Here is a 20,227-nt window from a genome sequence, read left to right as displayed (position 1 = left end):
CAAGGGTGCTGGTGTGCAGTGGTTGAAGCACTGCTCTTCAACAGCACATTGCTGCAGCCATGAGGTGTCCTGGCAGCCCGAGGAGCCTCGGTTGGAGCGGGATGGGACCCAGATCGTGCTGCAGCTGCAGCACTGAGCTGCCTGGCTTTGGGGGTTTCCGATTCACAGCCCTAATGCAACATTAATGGGCTTTGCTGTCGCTGAATATTTATAAACCAGGAGCAAGTTCCTACCCATCTACTGGGGAGCCAGGGAGAGCACAGACACCCAGCCTCTGCCTCCCCCTGCCCACACACAGGGCGGTGGGACCTGCCCTGTCTGCCCACCCAGGAAGGGGAAGAAGATGCAGATGAGGAGGACCCACATCTGAGCTGTCCACAAGAGCTCTCCCTCCTCTTTCAGTCCTACATCTCTGCCTGGATCTGTGGCAAACCGCAGCAGCTCGCAGCAGCCCGTCTCCCTCCCTGCTCCCATCTCACCTCCCAACACCCTTGTGCTGCTGTACCCTTTCCCAGTGCCTCACTATCCCAATATGAGTCTCTTGTCCCCCTCCTCTGCTCCCTTCAGCATTCCCTTTCCTTTCCCTCCTCTGGACCAGGCATCTCCCTTCCCCAGACTCTGCTCTCCTTGCCTCAGTTTCCACTATTTCCCACGGATACTTCTCTTCTTTCTGCCCATCCTGGAGATGCCCCTGGGACCTGGTGGCTGCATGGCCCCTTCCTTCCTCCTGCCACATCCCCACCATATCCCACAGGCCCAGCCAAGCCATGCAAACCAGCAGTGCACACAGTTGGCACATCACGCATGGGGACTGTGCCCACCACAGTGGTGAGGAGACCCAGTGCAGATCCTCTCCCCAGCCCCACAGGCTCTGTTCCACACTGATTCCCACAAGGGCCTGCACTGACTGCTGCAAACAAACCTTTTCCAACAGGAAAAGCACACAGAAAAAAAAATGCTTCTTTCCCTTTTTCACCCAGTTTTGAAGGGATGCTCTGGCTTTTGCTTGGATCTTGAAATCTTCTGTGTGGAGGCAGAATGAAAACTCACCTTGCTCTATGGCTATCTGGCCATCCAGTGGGATATGCCAGCCCCCACTTATGGGATGCAGGCACTTTTTGTCCCATCCAGCCTCCTTGGACCAGTGTTTCTGGGGGAGGGCGGGGGGAAATCCCTCCTTTTGGGGTGGAGGGAAAGCCCAGGCAGGGTCTGACCCACCTGGGTCAATGCTGCAGCAAGAAGCAGGGCTGGGCTCTGCAGCTAAGGGGTCTCCGGGGGGTCCTGGCCCATCCCCACCGCCTGGGGTGTAGCCAGCGGCCGAGGCCACCTCTCGCCCATCCTGTTTGAGCCGTCAGCTGCAGCAATAAAAGCACCTCCCCATCCCCAGCCCTACATTAAAAGAGCCGGACCTAAAATTAATTTAGCCCTGCTCTTTGTTGTGGACAATACAGAGGGGATATTGTGTGTGGCGAGAGAAAGGCTTTTTGTTTGGGCGAGGAGACAGCGGCGGTCTGTTCTTGCGGACATCTGAAAACAAGGCTGGGAAGAGCGGCCCTTTAAGTTGGGCTGAAGCAAAAACACACAGCCCCATCTCACAATTAAACACAGTATCAAACCGAGAAAGGATCAATTGAGCCTAAAACAGAAAGCTCCCCATGTGACAGATTCCAGAAAGTACGTGATACACCATGCCCAGGGCTAGTACATGCCTGCTGTGTTTCCCAGTACATGATTAATTTGACTCAGGGCAGGAGGCTGCAGGCAAGGGATCTGCAGCACACACTGAAAAGTTTTAACACTTTGAAGACTGGAAGCGCTGCGGAGGCGAGAGACAAAGGCAGGGCTGCTGGACAGGCAGCCGGGCATGCCTGGCTCCTGCTCACCGACAGCAAAGGGTCAGCTTCCACCTCAGTGCCAGCTCCAGGCTCGCATCCTCTCATCGAATATCCCCGCATCCATTCCCTTTCTGGGAGCTGCTCCCCATGGCTGTGCTCCCAGAGAGGATTTTGGGGCTGGGGGACGTAGGGTCCACAGGGCTGCAGCCTCTACCCTTGGGAGCGGGTGACAGGGATCGCTTCGGGAGGGCGTTTGCTTCCCTTGCCCAGCCGTACAGGTGACCTTGGAGATGCGCAGATTGGAAACAATTAATGTATTAGTTCCTTAATTGCTACGGAGGAAGCCGGTGGGCACTTTTCCCGGGAGGCAAGGGGTGGCGCTGCGACACCGGCAGAGCAGCCTGTCTTGGTGGGGTGCAGGCTGGGGACACTGGGGTGGCATCCCCAGAGCTGGATGCTCTCACCCCCCACACACACTGCACGGCTAAGGGAGATGCAGCCCTTCCAGCAGCAGGACATCACCCTGGCTGAGGGATGCAGGCTGGGGACATGGGGGTGGCATCCCCAGAGCTGTCCCCCTCCATGGGGGATGCAGGTCACCCTCAGGCAAAGCTCATTGCTCCAGCCAGGTCCATGCCACCTCACCCAGGTCGTGTACACCTCACCATGCCTGTGATCCTGAATGCCAGCCCCAGCCTGCCATCCCAGGGGGCAGTGGGGGCTTTGGTGGTGGGACCAGGGGTGGCATCGTTGGGCTCAGACAGTACAAGTCACCCCTGAAAGCAAACTGAGCCTACTGTGGCTGCAGTCTCTGGAATGATGGAGATGGGACCCAGCCTCTTTCCTGGCCTGGGAATGGTGCTGTGTTGAAAGCCACTGGGAGCAATACTCCCCATCCTCTGCGGCGGAGAAGCTGCAGCCCATCACTTGGGAGCCAGCCCCAAGCCATGTTTTGGGGCAGGAGGAGCCCCAAGACCGCTTGTCCCTGTGGAAACACATCTGGTCCCTGCCGAGCTGAGCCCCAGCCCTGCACTGCTGTTCCCAGAACAGCTTTGTCAACCAGGCAGCTTGGACTGTCTTGGGTAAGAACCAGACCCACAGGCTACCGGGAAATGAGCCCCACAGGCGTTTGGCATCCATGCCACTCTCCAGGGTCATGCTGAAGCGGTTGAGTTGCCCACATGCAGGATGCGGAGCAGGACAGAGCCGCAAGCAGCAGGGTCAGCCCATCCTTGGGCTCCGTTCCCCCCCCCCCCCCATAAAATGCAGCCGCTCCTGCCTGCCTCACAGAGGGGCTCCGTTCATTATCCACTGCAAAGTGCTCCGAGATCCTCGGATCAAAGGTGCCGTCACAGCGTCGAGCCTGATTATTATTGATTATCCGTTTCAAGCCAGGTCCCAAACGAAGGCAGCGAGCTCTGAATGCGGAGGAGCCGAGGGGGGGCCCAGCAATCGACTGGCGATTTTTACTGCGGATGACCTGAGCCAGGGAGCAATTTCTGTTCATCCATCAAGGAAGATCCAGGCGTGAGCAAACAGTCAGGTCATGGGCATTCATTTTATTATTAAATCCTAACGGGGCCGCGGCTCGTGCAGCTGGATGTAAGTGATCTTCGTGTTAAAAAGATGAGCTTTGAATTGAATTTTGAAGCCAGGCTGATAGACCTGGGGATGACTCAGCCAGAAGAACCAGCCAGGCCTTCTCTTCAGAGAGGATCAGAGACAGCCAGGGAGTCAGGGGCCAGCCCACAGCACAACACAGCCCTCCCATCCCTCCTGGAGCTCCCGCTATCCCCATTTTGTCCTCCTGCCCTCACATAGGCTGGCTGCACCTTTTGTGGGGGTCGGCCTCTCAGCTTGCACTCACGTAAAGAGTTGTGCCTGTGCTCAGAGCAGGCATAAAATGCAGGTGGAGTGAATTACAACTGTGCTTTGCTGGTGTGAGTGTACCTGGGCAGGAGCGCACACTGCAACACGTGGCTTCACCATGCACGGCTGTACCACGCACACTGCACCATGGAACAGGCTGCCCCATCCCTGGCAGTGTTCAAGGCCAGGTTGGATGGGGCTTGGAGCAACCTGATCTAGTGGAAGGTGTCCCTGCCTATGGCAGGGGGTTGGAACTGGGTGAGCTTTAAGCCCCCTTCCAACCCAAACTATTCAACGATTCTGTGCATGGCTGTACCACACACACTGCACCACACAGAGCATCCTACACCACAGAGACTGCCCAATGCATGGCTATACTGCACATCATGCACCATGCACGGCTTTACTATGCCACTGCAACCACATGCTGGCTAGTGCACGCTGGGCCACACATGGCAGTGCCGTGAACGCTGCACTGCATGCGTGGCTCTACATGTGGTACACCACACACACTTGTACCATGCATCCTGCACCCTGTGCCCAACACATGGATGACTGCATCCCAGGGAAGTCCCCTCTGTGCCAGGGAAGGGGAAAGGGTCTCTGCCCTGGTCCAGCAGCAGTCAGGGAAGCAGTCCTGCTGCTGCAGCTGGGAGGATGCTTGTGGCAGTGAGCCATAAGGGAATGTCTCTGGAGGGGTGCAAATGCTGCTGTGGGCCCAGGAGGCCGAGTCCCCTCTTCTCACAGCCCCAGAAGGCTGCCTGCAAGGAGCAAGGGACAGCACAGTGCAGCCTCGGGGCGTCGTGCACCCTGGGAGCAGCGCGCATCCACTGCTTGTAATTCCCATCGCCCTTCCTCATCCTCCCCCTGCCCCCACAAGATTGGCTCCACTTTCCCCAGCAGGAGCCCAAGGAAAAGGAGAAAAAAAAAAAAGGAAGAGAGAGAGGGAGGCAAGGAGAAGCTAAAAATCTGTCTTCTTTAATTAATGAGGCAAGCCAGCCTGGAGAGCACGTTTGGGATCGCAGGCCCCCAGCCAGGGGCGAGCCGCAGCCAGGGCCGGTGACATGGAGGAAGAGAGATGGGGGAGTGGGGAGGGGGGGGAGACAGGCATGGCTTTTTATACTCTCCTGTTAACTGATCCACGGAGCTTTCCTGGCATCGGTTTCAAAGGTATCCCTTCACTAATCCGCAGGGCTGTTCCAGGATGGCGGTTTTGACCAGCAGGAAGGGGGAAGGGAGGGAGGAGAAACGGTCACAGGCAGACTGCACCTTTTCACAGCCCTCAGGAAAGAAAAGCCGGGGGGGTGGGAAGGAGCAGAGGGCGGTGTGGGGCCGAGCAGGGGTGATGCTGGTGGCCTGGGCTGGGATGCTGCATGCTTGGCACTGTGGACAGCTCGCTGCAGCGTTCAGGGAGGAAACCAAACGGCACCTTCTCAATATAGCTCCTGTGAGCCGAGCTCTGCAGGTATCCCAAACACGTCTTCCCCGGCAGGCTTGGCTTAATATAGGCTGAACCCCTCCCTGCCAGCACAGGAGGCGACATTCCCAGGGGATGCCGAGCAGGGCAGGGTGATGGGATCTGCTCTGGAGTGGGTGCCATGGGGTGCCCACCCGAATTCCCACCACAGAGTCTCCGTGCTGCAAGGGAAGGCGAGCTGACAGCCATGTGGCACAGGCAGGAGGAAGGTGGCCCTATGGCATCTGTCCCTTGGGAAGGGAGTGTGAGTGCCACTTCTGCTGTGGGACAAAGCAAATGCATTGGCTTTCATGGAGGAGCAGCCCCTCGGGACCTGGTTACTGGGGAACCAGAGGCTGCCTACCGTTATAAGGGTGCAGGGGACTTCTTTAGCATCTCAGTATCATTTCCTCAAGTAGTTTTTCAGCCCCATGAGTTGTTTTTCAGCGCCTGGAAGCCCAGGACAGCCTCTGTCTGTGATCCTGGGCTGGCCCTGGTTCTTCTGCAGCCATCACAAGCAGACATCAGCACCCATGGCCCATCCCTCCATGGGACAGAGAGGAGATTGCGAGCTCAGCAAGAACCCCTTTGCAGGTGTTGCAGGCAGCAAGGGTGTTTGGTCATCAGTGTCATTTTCAAATCACGGCCAGAGCTGGGCACAGGGAGCTGCCGGCGCTGGCTTGGGGAGTAGGTGCAAAGAAGAATTTGCTTATGAGCTCTATTCACTTGTGTTTTTTTTCCTAAGGGCTGGCAGTTGGATCCATCTGCGTGACACAAAGGGAGCTGCGCACAGACACATCTCCCGCCACAGCTCTGATTTCGCTGTCAGGTCAAGGCCAGTTTGCTAAACCTCATGTTCTGGCATTGTGTAAGATATAGGGAAAGTCAGGTGAAACCCTCACCCTCCCCGTGTCTCTCTGAAGTAGCTGTAGTAGCATGAAAACCCAGATGCATTCTGCTCTTCAGCACATCCGTCTAAACTAGCATCAAACCGGCTACAAAACTCCCCTTCAGTACAGGAAAAATGTCAGTCCTTCGTTCAATAATATTTTTACAGCTTCTTGCTTCCCAATAAACTCCCTGAAGTTCCAACAGTGTCAGTTTTGCATCGTTTGTGAAAGGCCCCTTTTTGAGTGAAGGAGCAAGCTTTTTGTGTATAGGAAAAAGCCACCAATCAACCCAACCCCTCCTGCACAGCCTAACAGGCCATTGGTACGTGGCCGGTTGGTACCAAGGACTGCTCTGGCTTCCAGAGAACATGTGGGATGGGCTTTTTGGTCCATCCAGACCTGGCTCAGTGCATGGACAGAGCTGCTCCTTGCTGCCCATGTAGCTGCATGCGCAGTCCCATCTCCTGGGCTGCAGTGTGCTCACCGGTCCTCATAGCTGATGGAAGGAAGAATGGTTTCCCCACTGCCATCTTTGCATGGAGGGGCCAAAGGAGAGAGGAGAGACCTTTCTGCTGCCTCTGATGCTCCCAAGCTCCGATGTACTGAGAGAGAAACTGATGCGCATTCTGCACAGAAGGAAGGTGGTGGGAAGGCAGCTGGGAAGTGGCTGATTTCCCAGTCCAGTTTTACATCATACCACTGAACACAGGAAGACTCAGTCTTATGTCCTGTGAACAGGGAGGTTCGGACGGCTGCTGCCGCTGAATGGGAACACCACAGCTTCCAGGTCTACCCACTACAGAGACCTGACTATTACACCAACCGAGTCGCATTCCTCCCTGACCTTTGTCCATGGGCTCATTAAAATAATTGATCCTAGCCATGACAATCACACAAGGACCAGATGCTTGTCACATTGCCTCTTCTGTGTCTCCTTCCTTCCCACTGCTCTGGCCATATCCAAGTCTTTCTTTGCCAGAGCTTCCCTTGTCCTGCATCCCCCGAGGTCATGGTGGAGCAGTGTCCCAGATCAGCAGGCTCAGTTGGTCCAGGGAGCTCAGGGGGCCTGGGGAAGGTGTCTATCTGCTGCCCACGGGGAGATCCAGCCGGTTGTTTTGCTGGTCTTATCTCTAGAGTGTTAATTATTGCAGCCCCAGGTGGCATTGTCCCTTACTATTACACGGTTGACCTGTATCTAATCCGTCATCATCTGAAACCCTCTGCCCCATCCTGGCATCCCCCCTTTGCCCAGCATCCCCCTTGCCTCTGCATGCCCCTCCTGCATAAACGCCTCTGCATAAACCAAGTTACTTTCAGGACAGAATCAAAGAAAACCTCCTTAATTTTCATCCAGCAAAGCCTGGTGAATCTGGAGACCCCTGGGGCAGCCGAATCCCCACCGGGCAGGAGCTCAGAGCTCGCAGTGGGTCCTCCCCATCCCGCCCTCATTACCCCCGCCTGCGAGCGGAGATGCCTCTCTGCTCTCCCTGTCTTTTGGGCTGCTCCCCACTGCGAGAGCAGCACAAAGGAGCCCTCCCCGCTGGTGTCCAGGCCAGCAACATCTCTAGCGCATGACTTGTAACCCGCCGAGCCCGGCGCTGGTCCTTCACACGCCGTGAATGATAACTGGGAGCCGCAGCCCATTGTCTGCCGGCCGTTGCGCCGGTTTGTCAAGTTTGCGGTTGCATTTTAATCCCGACGCCTTTTCAAAGCCCAGCTGCGCATTGTGTGGGCACAGGAATTCTTGACTTGCAAATCCCACCACCCCTCCCAGCATTAATTTCAACCTTTCTGGGGCTATGGTGATCGCCCGCACATTGAATGGGGGGTGGAGGAGAAGCATCTTGCCCCCTGCCATGAATAACAAGCAGATGAGAAGCAGCAGCGGACAGCAGAGAGGCTGGAGGAGCCAAGGTGACAGCAGTGGTGGCTGGGATGCTGGGTACAGTACTCAGCAATGGGATTTGTAAGGAGATGCCTGCCAGCTCCCCTCACCCCCTGCCTGCCACGCCGGGTTTGGTGCCTAGAGCCGTTAACAACCATATGCAGTCCCCAACAAACAGGGTTGAGCATCCCTCGGTGCTGGACCACGGGGACCAGTGCTGAGCCACAGAGAGGAAGGTGGAAAGGATGGGTATGGGATAGTAAAATGCTGCTCGTGCTGCAGTGCCAGCAAATGGCTGGGCTGGGTCATGTGGGTTTTAGTCTGTCTCCATCTGTGTCAGGGCTTGGGAAGCCACCCTGCAGGCTGGAGGGAGAGATGCTACCCACACCCATGTGAAGCAGACCCAGAGTCAGAGCCTGCCCATGCGGGTGGGGGTCCAGCCTCGATGACCCAGGCAGTCCCGTCCAGTCCTCCAGTTTAATGCAAGCCATCCTCCTGCTCTGCACTGAGAACAATAGGCAGCCTGTGTATGGGGAGATGGGCCTGCTGCCCCAGCTCTCCTACGGGCTGGCTGAACTATCCCCAGACCAGTTGGGCAAGTTTTCAATACAACCAAGTTGTTTCTTTCATTAAAAACAAAAAAAAAAAAAAAAGAAAGAAAAGAAAAAGGAAAAAAAAGCAAAAGAAAAAACCCACACATTTGTCAAAGCTGAAATGTTTCATGGAACTCTATCGTTTGGGCAGGCTTTTGCCAAAAGCCGGGCAGAGTTTTGGTGGCAGCCTGCCCGATTTCCTAACCCTTTGCCTAGCAGACAGCCTCCAAACCAAGGTTCCCAGGACTCCTTCGTGCTGCCAGGGCTCACAGCTCCCTGGCCCCGTGCTTGGTGGGAGCAGCAGAGCTGCCTTCCCCTGCTCTGGTGGGAGGACACCGGCTCCAGGCACCGTTTTGCACAGGACCCCATGCCTGTGGGCAGGAATCCCACGCCTCACCCCACGTCTCTTGTCTCTTTCCTGACATCTCTTGTCTGCTGGAAGCAGCCCCAGCAGCCCTCTGGAGCTGGGGCAGCGCGGGAAGTGTCAACTGACAGCTCTGCTTTGTTTCAGGGGAAAAAAGAGAAACGCAATCCCTTCTCATCTTCTCTGGTGGCCTCGCTTACATCCCAGGGCCTCACTTTGCCAGGTTCTGGGATCGTGAAGCCCTGGAAAAGATCCTGGCACTCAGGGGACGAAGGTAAAAGTTAAAATAATCAGAACAACTGGACCCGATGCCTCTACCACCTCCTGCACCAGCACTGTCCTTCCTCCACCGCTTTGCAATGCTATCACACGCACATCCTCACCTCCCAGGACCCCTCTGTATGCTCTCCCTCTCCTCTCTCCTTCTCTCCAAGGCCCAGGTATGCTGCAGCCATCCCTTCTCCAGCCAGGCTTCCCTCCTCTGCTTACCTGCCTGTTCTGATCTGTACAAGGTGGCTGTCCCTCATTCCTTCTTTGTGTCCCTGAGCTTCTTTCATCTGAGGGCACAGACCATAGTCAAGCTCAGCAGAGCCTGGGAGCCAGGGCCACTCACTGGGAGCCTGGAAAATGCAGGAGTATGAATCATGCAGAAGAGGAAAAAGCATTTAGGTTCTCCAGGACACTGGCCAGGAAGCAGAACCCTGACCCCTGCCATCCTGTCCCAGCGAGAAGCTGGCCATGGAGGACTGTATGGCTTGGAATGATGGCTGTCCCCAGAGCATCACTCTCAGCTCAGCAGAATTCCCTGCACCAAGCAGAGAGAGAATTATCCCCTGTTTGTTTGCCCTGATTTGTTTTGAACAAAACTGTGCTGCTGGCTGTTTATCACTTCGTTTTCCTCCAGGAGATGAGGCAAGTGAAGGAGATCAGCCAGAATAAAACACGACCTTTATGGGCTGTGCTGTGGGCTTGGACTTTCCACCTACCGCCTCTGTGTACCAATGGGGCCTGAGATGAGCAGATGCCAGGTGCCATGTTTGGTGCTGGCAGAGGAGCAGCATATGTAGCTCTGAGCTCAGGCCCACGGGATACTCCCCAGCATGTGCTCATGACACCCACCCAGAGAGTTTTTGTGCCACAGCTCAAGTCACTTCCTCACACCCAACAAATTCCTCCTCCCAGTCCCCGTCTCCCCCCCGGTGAATCTCAGCAGAGGAGGGCTGAATGCCTGTGGGAGAACACTGCACACAAGACACCATTTCTGGGTCGCTGTAAAGACCCAAGTGTGCAGGGACTGCCCCCATGGTCTTGTTCAGTCCCCAGACGGGGTAATGTGTGCAGCATCCATTATGAGATATGGTCTTGGTCCTGAGAAGGGTTGGGTTGTGTCTTGGCTTGTGTGGTGTTCAGACAGGAACCAAACATTCATTGCATTTATCACAGACTCTGGCTATGAAAAGCCCTTCTCTGACCCATTTGGGGACAAAATCCAAAGCCTTTTCCCCCAGTGGATACATCCTGAGATTTGAAGGCATTTACTGAGTAGCAGTGGGCATCAGGGATGTGGTGATGAACTGAGGGTGTCCTGGTGGGGGTGTCTCTAAGGAAAAATGAGAAGAGATCCCTCCAGGCTGCCACCCTTCGCTCCTCCTCTGAAGACCAACCTGGAGAGAGGTCCCTGATTGCCTAAGCCAAACACTGCATGTGGACACAGTCTGCTGAGCTCAAGAGGCTGCTTTGACACCACCAGCGCTTCTAAGTCTCAGCCCCACTCTGACAGCGATCTGCCCAGTGTCCTACTGGTTTCTGAGGGACTAAAGAGCACTGAGTCGCAGACACAAAGGACAAATCTGTGAATGGGGACAGTGAAGGTGACAGTTCTGAGCTTCCATGAGAACAAAGCATCTGTCATGATATGTCCTATCTCCTGCCTCAGTGTTGGGGTAAAGGTCCTGAGCTTCAAAATCCCCTACCTGAAGCACCACGAAAGGTGTCCTCCATCTCCACCAGATGCCCAGGCATGGCAAGGTCAAGTGATTTCTGGTCAGAGCTAACACATACCCCTTCCAGACACAGAAGAACCTTTGGGCATGCACAGGGAAGCAGGAGAGCATGCAAACTTGCCTTGGCAACTCTGGGAAGGCAACCAGCTTCCTGAAAGCATTTAGGGGCACCCTGGGAGGGCACACGCTGCCCTATGCTGTCTTCCTCCTCCCTTCGCTGGGTCCCCAGCAGGTAGCGAATAACCCAAGCAGGTTTGTTCGCAGTGACATTTGGAGGATGCCTCCCAGAGATGAGTCAGGCTTTGCCTGCTGCGGGAAAACAGTGATGCAGTCTTGTGGGACAGCTTTAGTGGCTGTGGAGGAGGCACACTCACCTGAGCCAGCCCCTCTAGTCTGGTCCTTGGGAGCTGCGTACCAGATGGAGTCCTGCAAGGGCATCCCAAGCACCCTTCCCTTTCCTCCACAGTCATTAAGGTACTTAGAAACTCCTGCTGCAGCCAGAACTGAGGTGTTCTTTCAGAGAGGTGGCCACCCAGAGGTATCTCAGGTGCCTCTGCCTGCAGTATGGTGGGCCCCATCCTTGCCCTGTTGCTAAGGTGCTTAGCCTAGCAATGACTGCTGCTGACATGAGACCTTAGACACTGCCTATCACATTTCCATTGAGCAGCAGAGAGCAATGAAAACAGAGGTCCAGACAGGAGGAGAGGAGCGGAACCTGTTAATTACAGTGGTAGAGCAGCATTCAGCACCTGCTGCTGGTAGTAGGGTACTTCTGCCAGGGGCTATATGGCAAAACAGGTTTGGTTGGTGGTGAGAAACAGGGCAGAGAAACAGGATCTATCAGGGCTAGGAGTGGTGGGGAAAAGGTTGATTTTGCAACAAGGAAATAAGACAAACTGGTGGGGTTAGAAGCTGGGTGAGTGCATCAGCGATGCACCCACTACAGACAGCCTGGGTCTCCATCACCACTACCCTTCCATCACCTCTACGCTCAGCTCTGTGCAAATCAGTGTTCTCCTCCTCCTGCCACTCTGCCAGGGTGATTTGTGTCAGCAGGGGCTCTGGCCAAGGTGATTGCAGCAGCCTATTTTTGGGAATGCCCTTGAGAATTGCAAGCCAGGAAGGTGGAGCCCAACTGTTCCAGTGCCCGTGCCCTGGAGATGCACTAACCCTGCAGCTATGCTGGCTGCAGTCCAGGGCCTTGCTAATTGCATTGGGAACCTCCAATAACTCAGTACCCGGGTGCTGGAGGGGCTGCCTCCGGGCTCCTCTGGTGCTTGGTGGGGTACAGAGGAGCTCAGCTGGGGCCACTTCAGCCTGCAGGAGATGGGAATGTCTCCATTCAGGTGCTGGGATGTTGGCTCTGAAGGTGCTCCCTAACTCAGCTTGGTGGCTGGATGCCCATGGAGTCACTGGGGTATTTATTTGGCTCTGAATGTCATCAAGGGGCTTGTCAATGCTCACTCCATTTTAGGTGTAGACAGGGATTTAAGGGACAGGTCTGCACCCAAATGTACATGCATGCTGTGACCATGGAGCTTGATTTAGCTCATCTTAAAATTCCAGGTAACATCCCACTGAGGTGTTGTTCGTCCCCAAAGCTGCCCCACTTCACCTGAACACGACATTGGAGCATGAACAGGGATCCACGTGAGCAGCTTGTTCCTGGGTTTCACTTGCCCTGTTGACCTGCAACACCGTGAAATGAAGGCAGAGACCTGGCTGAAAGCATGCTAAGCACCCTGTAGCTTTGCCTCCCAGACCTGCCCATGCAGGATGGGTGTCACCCTGTGGGACCCAGGGTGATGGTGACACATGAGACCCTGTTGTTTTCAATGTTGTATTACACCTCAGGGTATGAACTTTGCCTTGCGTGAGAATGGGTGGGTGAGAATGGGTGGACTGCTAGGCAAAAGGTTGATCTTGCCTAGGTACTGTCTCCAGCAGCAGCTGATCCCTAGGGAAGGATGTAAGAAGAATCAACTAGGTTGAAAAAGACCTTTAAGATCATTGAGCCCAACCATTACCCAGCTGTCAAGCCCACCACTAAACCATGTCACTATGGGCAAACTGATCTCCCCTTACAACTGCCCCTCATGATTTCCAATCACAGCCACCCCTCATCTGCCCCCTCACAGTGCCCCACACTGTACAGCCGCTGCCTCTACGCCTCATGGCCACCCCTTACCTCCCCTCAAGATCTTCCCTTATGACCACCCCTTGCAGTCCATGGCCACCCCTGCTGTCTCATCATGATCTCCTCTCACCTCTCATGGCCACCCTTCATCTCCCCTCACTCTGGTACATGCCCTACTTCCCCCATCACTTGCCCAGCCCCTCATTGGCTTTCCCAAGCTGGGTGCCATTGGCATGACTTCAGTGGGTTTCTCGACCCTGATCGTGTGTCGATGTTCATGCTATGATGCCCTTTCTCAAGGAGCTCCACAGCACCACAATATATTACTTGAAAAGTTGATCCTCCCATCTGCTTCGACTTATTGACTGAGCAAGCCCTGCTCACCTTCCCTTGATGCTCAGCTTTGTCTGCATCTCCCAGCTACCCCTTGGGTGTCTCTTCCTGCTCTGGCTGTCCATGAGAGGTAGCTGTGGCTCACTTGTATGGGTGAGAGATGCTGTGGCCTGCAGTCACCCAAGTAAAGATGTGGTCTTGTGATACCCTCCAAATACGGCTGAATCTATCTTTCTGGCACACCTGCTCAAGACAAGAAACCCTGTTACCCCTCTTCTAATGAGGCACAGCACGGCCAGGTATAGAACACTCCCCTAGACACAAAACAAGTGGTTGCAAACCGGGCACTGAGCCTACAGTTGCTTGTCCCCATCTGAGAGGTGCTTTGCTAAGCTCACTCCACCAGCTAACCAAAATCTGTCCTGTCATTACAGTGACCAACCCTCCAGTGCTGCTGTTCGTACGGTGCTGTGAGCATCACCAAGGCTGCCACTGCCTCAGGTGCCAGTGGAAAGCTGGCTGAAGAGAAGTCACATTTCACACACAAAGGGAAGGAGGGGATGGAGGGAGGCAGGGGAGCAGCTGAGCCAGTAGAACTGTTTGTGCAGCCATAATCACACCGGAAAGCAAGGCAACAGCACCTGGAAAACAGCCCTTGCATGAGCCGGGCAAACAGGCCTGGGTGATCAGCACTGCTCAAAGCAAAGCCTGGTCACTCACTCCCCTGGACAGTGTGTGCTCACACACTGCCTGCTCTCAGGGTCAAAGCTTTGCTCCTTTCTGTCCATGGAAGAATTGCTCCCTCCAGGTTTTAACTTTAGGTCTGTTTGCCTTCATTAAACATTAGTTGTTTTGTTAAAGAGGAAGGCCGATTGTTTTTGGCAGTTTGTAAAGGTCCCACCCAATGGAAACGGAAAAGAGCAGAGGACGGAGGAAGGCTGGGAGGGAAGGTGTCACAGCCCTGCCTGGGGCATCCGCTGCTCTCTGCAGCATGGCTGTGGTCTATGTGCCCACATTTCCCTCACTGGGCTCCCTCCAGCTGACCCCTCCATAGGGTCAGAAACCCAGTCGAGGGCAGAAGTGTGGGGCCAGACCCCATAACCCACCTGAGCTGTGAACCTCCGTTTTGTGTATGGTCCATGTGGACACTGGGGAACAGAGGGATGCTCAGCTCTGTCACCAGGAGAGAACCTGGCATCCCTGGTGTTCAGAGGTGCTCAAGCGCCATTCTGGGAAGCACAAGCAGGGACTGGGAAGAGCACATAAGCAAGGCATCCTCCCAGAAGCTGAAGCTGGTGGGAGAGACAAGGCAGACTTTCCCTCTCTCGCAGCCCTGTCCCACACACACACACTTCAGAGGAGAGCTGCAAAGACCTCTGTTCTCGGGGCTGGCCTCCCCCCGCTCAGTACGACTCCTCTCGCTCGCTCAGCAGCTCAGCCCTGAATCCAGGTTTACGTATAAATAAAAAGTGAGTGCAAAATCCACCCTGGGGTCTCTCCTGACTCCCACTTGGCTCCCTAATTGGAAAGTCTGCCAGCAGGAGATACTGCAATGAGCTAAAGCAGAAACAAACTCCCTTTATCCCAGGCAGAGGCGGCGCGTGGGGTGAGGTCCCCAGCCCAAACCGCACCGGCTGGGAAGGACACGGAGCAGATTAGCACAGACTCAGCCAGGCCCTGGGTCTCCATAAGGGTCTGGGAGCTTTGCTGCTCTGCTGTGCCCAGAGAGAAGGGACAGGCACGTATCAGAGAGGATCACGCAGCAGCCCATCCCTTGGGGCAGCACTTTGCAAGCCCTGACCGCTGGATGCCAATAGGGAGAGACATTAGGACAGAGATACGATCCCAGTGCAGCACTGGGTATTTGCGTGGCTCAAACACCTGCATCTTCACAAAAAAAGACACCTGATTTTAAGGTTCCTCCATTTGCTCTGTGCTCAGGAGAGACATTTCCCAGATGCATACACAGATCCCATCGAAACACTGCTGACCTGCAGAGACATCCCCTCCATTTGAACAGCCTAAAGGAATCAAGAGTCAGATTTCCATCTTTATCTCCTTCCTGGAGGGGAAAACTGACCTGCACACCTCAGGTCCTCTATTACTGTCAGCCAAGCCCCATGTCGCAGATGGTGTTTCTCACAGGGGTGGCAGCACCACCTTCCATGGAGGCAAAGTCCCCACACTTCACCAAGCTACATTGCACCTCAAACACGCATATCAACAGCCAAGAGCCACCTGGCACTGTGAAAGACAGTGAGGAAACCTCCTCCACCAAACCCCCATTGATTTTTTTTTTGCTGCCTTCTTTAGTTTTTGGAGGCTCTGGAGGCACAAACATTGCCTCCAGTAGAACGGCTTCAAAAGCAACAACGATCTCAGTACAAGCAGATCAATGTCCTAGCATTTTATGTTTTCTGAGAAAATAACACAGCTCTTCTGCTCCCGGTGTTAGGGGGGTTTGTTATGCACATTAGGACGCTATGTTTGCCCTGAGAGGAGGGGCTAAGTGCTGTACGGGTTCGTATTCTTTTGGTGTACCATCACCCAACCTCGATGAGCTCACCTGATGAGGAGATAGGGAAGAAACCCAGGGAGGGAAGAGGAACAAGGTGTTGTTAGACAGCTTGTGAAGCCAAAACCAGAGTCAAAACAGGTTCCCTGAGCTGCTGACCACCATTCTTGCGCAAAATCGATCTACTCCCATGAAGAACAGGGGAAAGATGATGCTTTCTCTCTGAAAGTTTATCAGAAATGCTTCTGATGGGTGCAGGACCCAGATAACTGGGAAGTTAAAGTTCTTCCAACAGAAATACAATTTTCTGACCATTTCTTTAATAGTCAGAAAACAATCCTACATATGGCATACAATGGTATTGCTCACATTGGCTGTGTGATCTAGAGCATCAGCTGACCCAGAAAATGGTTCATGCCAAAACACAAGCAAAACCAGTAAGATCACTACTTTGTTCATGACGTTTGGACCAAGAGGCAAGATGAAGATGCAGTAGATTCACATACATCTCCTACACACACAAACACTGCTTCTGGGGCTTCTGGAGAGTTTCTCGTACTTGTTTCCATGATTTACCATCCAAGATTGCACAGGAGCTTGCAAAAGCACCATTATAGCTGTATTTTCTTCCTGGTGAGATCCTGGCAGCTGAGTTTTACAAGACTCTCCCTTCTACTAATCCTACTTCCTGGAGGCATTTAGCAACTAATCTGGATTACCTATTTCTACTGTTCTGTGGCAAAAGAAACCTATTGTTTCAAGTCCTGTGGGCTCACTGCAAGGCAGTGGCCCATGGGAACATCCCTTTGTCTTCCTAATTTGATTTAGGTTGCTCCTTTGCCAAGACCCCTCAAGTCTCACGTGTATTTAAGTGGGCCATGGCGTGGGCTCCAAATACACGCTTCAGCTAGGGACATTATCCTGTTGTAGCAAGCCCCCCTCAGACCTGAGCTTGCAGCAGGAGGATTACTGCTGTTTAGCAGTGGCTTGTTAACAGATGCCTTAAGGAAATGCAGACAGCACAATGCTGACCCACAGCGTGGAGCTGGAAACACCTTCCCGGTCTGATCTAGACGGGAGTTTTCTACTTCAGAGCATCCCTTTTCAGGTTTTGGCCAGCCAATATCACTGCGGGTCAGAGGATTCGAACAGAACAAGTCCAACTGACCACATCGAACCCTGAAGCAAGCCTCTGGTTCCAGTCAGCCAAGAAGCAATCAGCAGGAGTCAGGAGTCCCAGAGCTTCGCAAGCCAAATGTGCCCAAGCTTGTGCATATAAAAGCCCATGGTCTGCCAGTCTTGGAGCTATTTTTCCAGCCCTCCTCCAGATCCCTGACTGTGTCATTTGCGAGGTGGGATGCGCAGAGCTGCCTGCAGCACTCAATGCAAGGTCACCATGACACCACCCCTCTCTCTAACGCCTTTGTGAAGCTCTTCACATCCTTCTCGACAGTCTCCTCCATGAAACCTCTCAGGTTTATTCACCTTTCCGGTCACTGCTGGGCTCTTGAGCAGAGGTCCTCATTCACTTGTCACAAAAGGATTCGATTCCTGGGAGGTTACAGCCAATTCAGAGGCCCTCAGCATAGAGAGAGGCTTTACAGAGGCTCAGGATGGGCTCTGCCCCCCTTTCATATGCACCACTCTGCTTGCACTCATTTATTCCACAAACTGCTCTTGGGAAGGAGCAGCCTGGCTTTGTGACCAGGGATGACCTGCTCCAGAAGGAAGGATGCTGGTGGCTGTACCTAAAGGCTTCAGCTCGCTCACTGAGCCAGGAAAGACAAAGGCACCAGCTTGTCCCCAGCAGCAGCTTCGCAATGGTCATGGTGCCAGGATGCTGCACTGCAGTATGGCAGTTCCCAGGAAAACCAGTTGGGGCTTGTGGTGTTTGCAAGATTTCAAAGCCGGTTGTCACAAAAGCTTTTCCTGCCTGCTGACCTACTCCTGCCTCCCCAGTCTCCAGCCATCATTACTTCATACATGGCTCCAGAGATGACAAGCCCCTTGCCTGTCCTGGTGAGCACTACAAGTAGGGTAAGGCTGAATTGCTCCTGAGCTTCCAGACACTGCACCAAGCTCTTTCCAGCTATTCTGGCCTCTGCCCTGGCTGTTTGCTTCCATGCCTCCTGCAGCAGGGCAGGCAGTGGTTCTCTGATGCAGTACACCGTTGGCAAGAAGCACTGGAGCTGGGTAGCTGGAGGAGAATCTCCTCTACTCTACATGGGTGAATGAAACCTCCAGTGGTGAGGCAGGACCTTGCTGCAGACCTGGATATCTCTTCTGCCTGTGGGACCTTTGTCAGAGCAGCTTGGAAAACAGTGAGGAAATGGTCCTCCCTTTAGCACTGCCCCAGAGGGGTTCCCAGGTGCTGGGGAACAGCATGGGGTCATTTTCCTTCCCTGCGAGCAGGGCAGCCAGCTCCTCAGGGCAGCACTTCAGAGCAGCTGAAGCAGCATCTCCTCCTGGTCCAATAGGGAAGAGCTGACCTCCTCCAGAGCGGAAGCGCTTCACCAAGCTAAAATTAGGTTTTCTAAATATCCTGCCCTTGCCCTGTGGCCCCAGAAGCAATTCCAAGGCCCAAAGCGTTGTGATGGCAGCCAACACACTGTCCCACAGGGAAGGGAGGCCCCACGTTCCTCCTTCCGACTGCTGTGCATCCCGCCCTGGCTTCCACACTGCCCCAGCTCCACATCAACTGCTTCATCGGCAGCAAAGGATGCATCAGAACCTGTGAGAAACCAGGCAGAGCAGCCCAGGATCATGTCTACCAGAAGGATAATGTCATGTGTTGTGCTTGAGAAGCCTGTCTGCGTGGTGGGGAAGGACCAGCCATGACCACTGCCTCCCCTTTGCATTATAGCGCCCTGGACTCAGCCCCAGGTGGATCCTCTCCTTGCTGGGTAACTTAGACGTAGCTCCCCAGCTCCATATACTCAGCTGTTCCGCTGATACAGTGCCAGTCTCAACACATGGAAACCAGGCCTTTGAAATCTTCCATAAGCTCATGCAACTTTACATTAGCACATAGTCTATGAGCTCGAAGCCTACAGGCTGAGCCCAGCAAGCCTTCCATAAAATATCTAGCAAGGTAATGGTAGCTTTGCATGAAGCAGAATGAAACTCTGGAGTCGTCCATCTTCCCAGCTACCACATTTTCTTGGCTGAATAGAGCTTTTATTTAACCATAGCATTAGATTCAGCACCACCTGTTTTCTGCCTGTGTCACCAGGACCTGGAAGGAATGTTTTTCTCACAGCTTTCGATGCTATTTGCGAGGATATGGCTCCTAATTGCAGCTCTGCTATGTTAACATTTCCAGGAATTTTCATCAGGCCATTCAACACAACTGCTTCATTTCTGGGAGGTTCCATTCTCTTAGGAAACTTTTTGCTATTCTTCTCCCGGTCCTAGAGGTAAATCAGAGGAAGATGGGAGATAACAACGTTCAATGTCTTCATGAACCAATTTCTGAAACATTTTGTGCTCAGAGACTATCCGCCCCCTTTGACTAATTCCTCCTTACTCCTTCTTACAAAGCCACAGCCATTCCTTTCAAGACCACTTTCCAATCCACCCCTTTGTCAAACTCCAGCTCTACAGTCCACAAGCAAAGCTGAAAACCCATCCCTACTTCCCCTACCCTGCGATTGATGTAGGAGAGCTGGACAAAGCCCTGGACCCAGATCTGGTCTGGCAAGAGATGCCCCATCCTCTCCCATCCCTTCCCCATGCTCCTGCTGGTGGCCGAGTGATGAGGGCTCTCAGTCTGCTCCCAGGCGGTGCCAGCCCACTGTCAGCACAGTGTCAAGGGTTTCACTCAGCACCTCCTGGGCAAGCTGTTGCCCTGTACACCTTGGACCCAGCCCTGACCATTGCTGGTGGGTCTTGCAGCCAAGGGGCAGGTTCTGGATGCCCAGCAGGGTGGGAGGGCAGCAAGCCCCTGCCAGCACTGGTGGGGCTACATGAGGTGCACAGCACCACAGCAGGGGGGTCCAGCTCAGAAGTGTCTCCCTACCCTACAGGTGGATTCCCCTGTCACCAGGCCACCAAAAACTTCCCTGAGGTAAGGTGTGGGTTGTCACACTGCCTGATCCCCATGAACTGGCAGCAGACAGCAAACAGCATCCTGCAGCCTCTGCTCCCAGCAGACCTGCTCCCCACTCTTTGTCCCTGCTCCCTTGTCCCACTGCTGGTGGGTGTTTGCAGCTGGCTCACCCCACAGCTGCCCTTCCCAGCCCACACAGAGTCCCTCTTCTCCTGCCTCTATCCGGACACCAACACCAGCACTGCCTGTGCTGTCCCCAGCGCACTCCATTGCCCAGCCTTGAGCCTGCTCCACCACCT

The 20,227-nt window shown here is 54.2% G+C and overlaps 1 protein-coding gene and 1 long non-coding RNA gene across 2 annotated transcripts in view; both read right to left on the bottom strand.

Moving 5' to 3' along the window:
* The window catches only part of NDUFA2 (NADH:ubiquinone oxidoreductase subunit A2), a 346,452-nt gene that overhangs the window by 151,480 nt on the left and 174,745 nt on the right, over positions 1-20,227 (bottom strand). The window lies entirely within an intron of this gene.
* Positions 12,423-17,774, bottom strand: LOC133271287 (uncharacterized). The gene is made up of 2 exons (XR_009744064.1): positions 17,366-17,774; positions 12,423-12,852 (listed from the first exon to the last, which is right to left on the bottom strand). It is a non-coding gene; the product is annotated as an uncharacterized LOC133271287 (long non-coding RNA).

The sequence above is a fragment of the Pezoporus flaviventris genome, unplaced genomic scaffold, assembly GCF_033815535.1.
Source record: "Pezoporus flaviventris isolate CSIRO_AGI_PZ_B2104156 unplaced genomic scaffold, CSIRO_AGI_Pfla_v1 ptg000023l, whole genome shotgun sequence".
NCBI lineage: Eukaryota > Metazoa > Chordata > Aves > Psittaciformes > Psittacidae > Pezoporus > Pezoporus flaviventris.
This window is presented reverse-complemented; position numbering and strand designations above follow the sequence as displayed.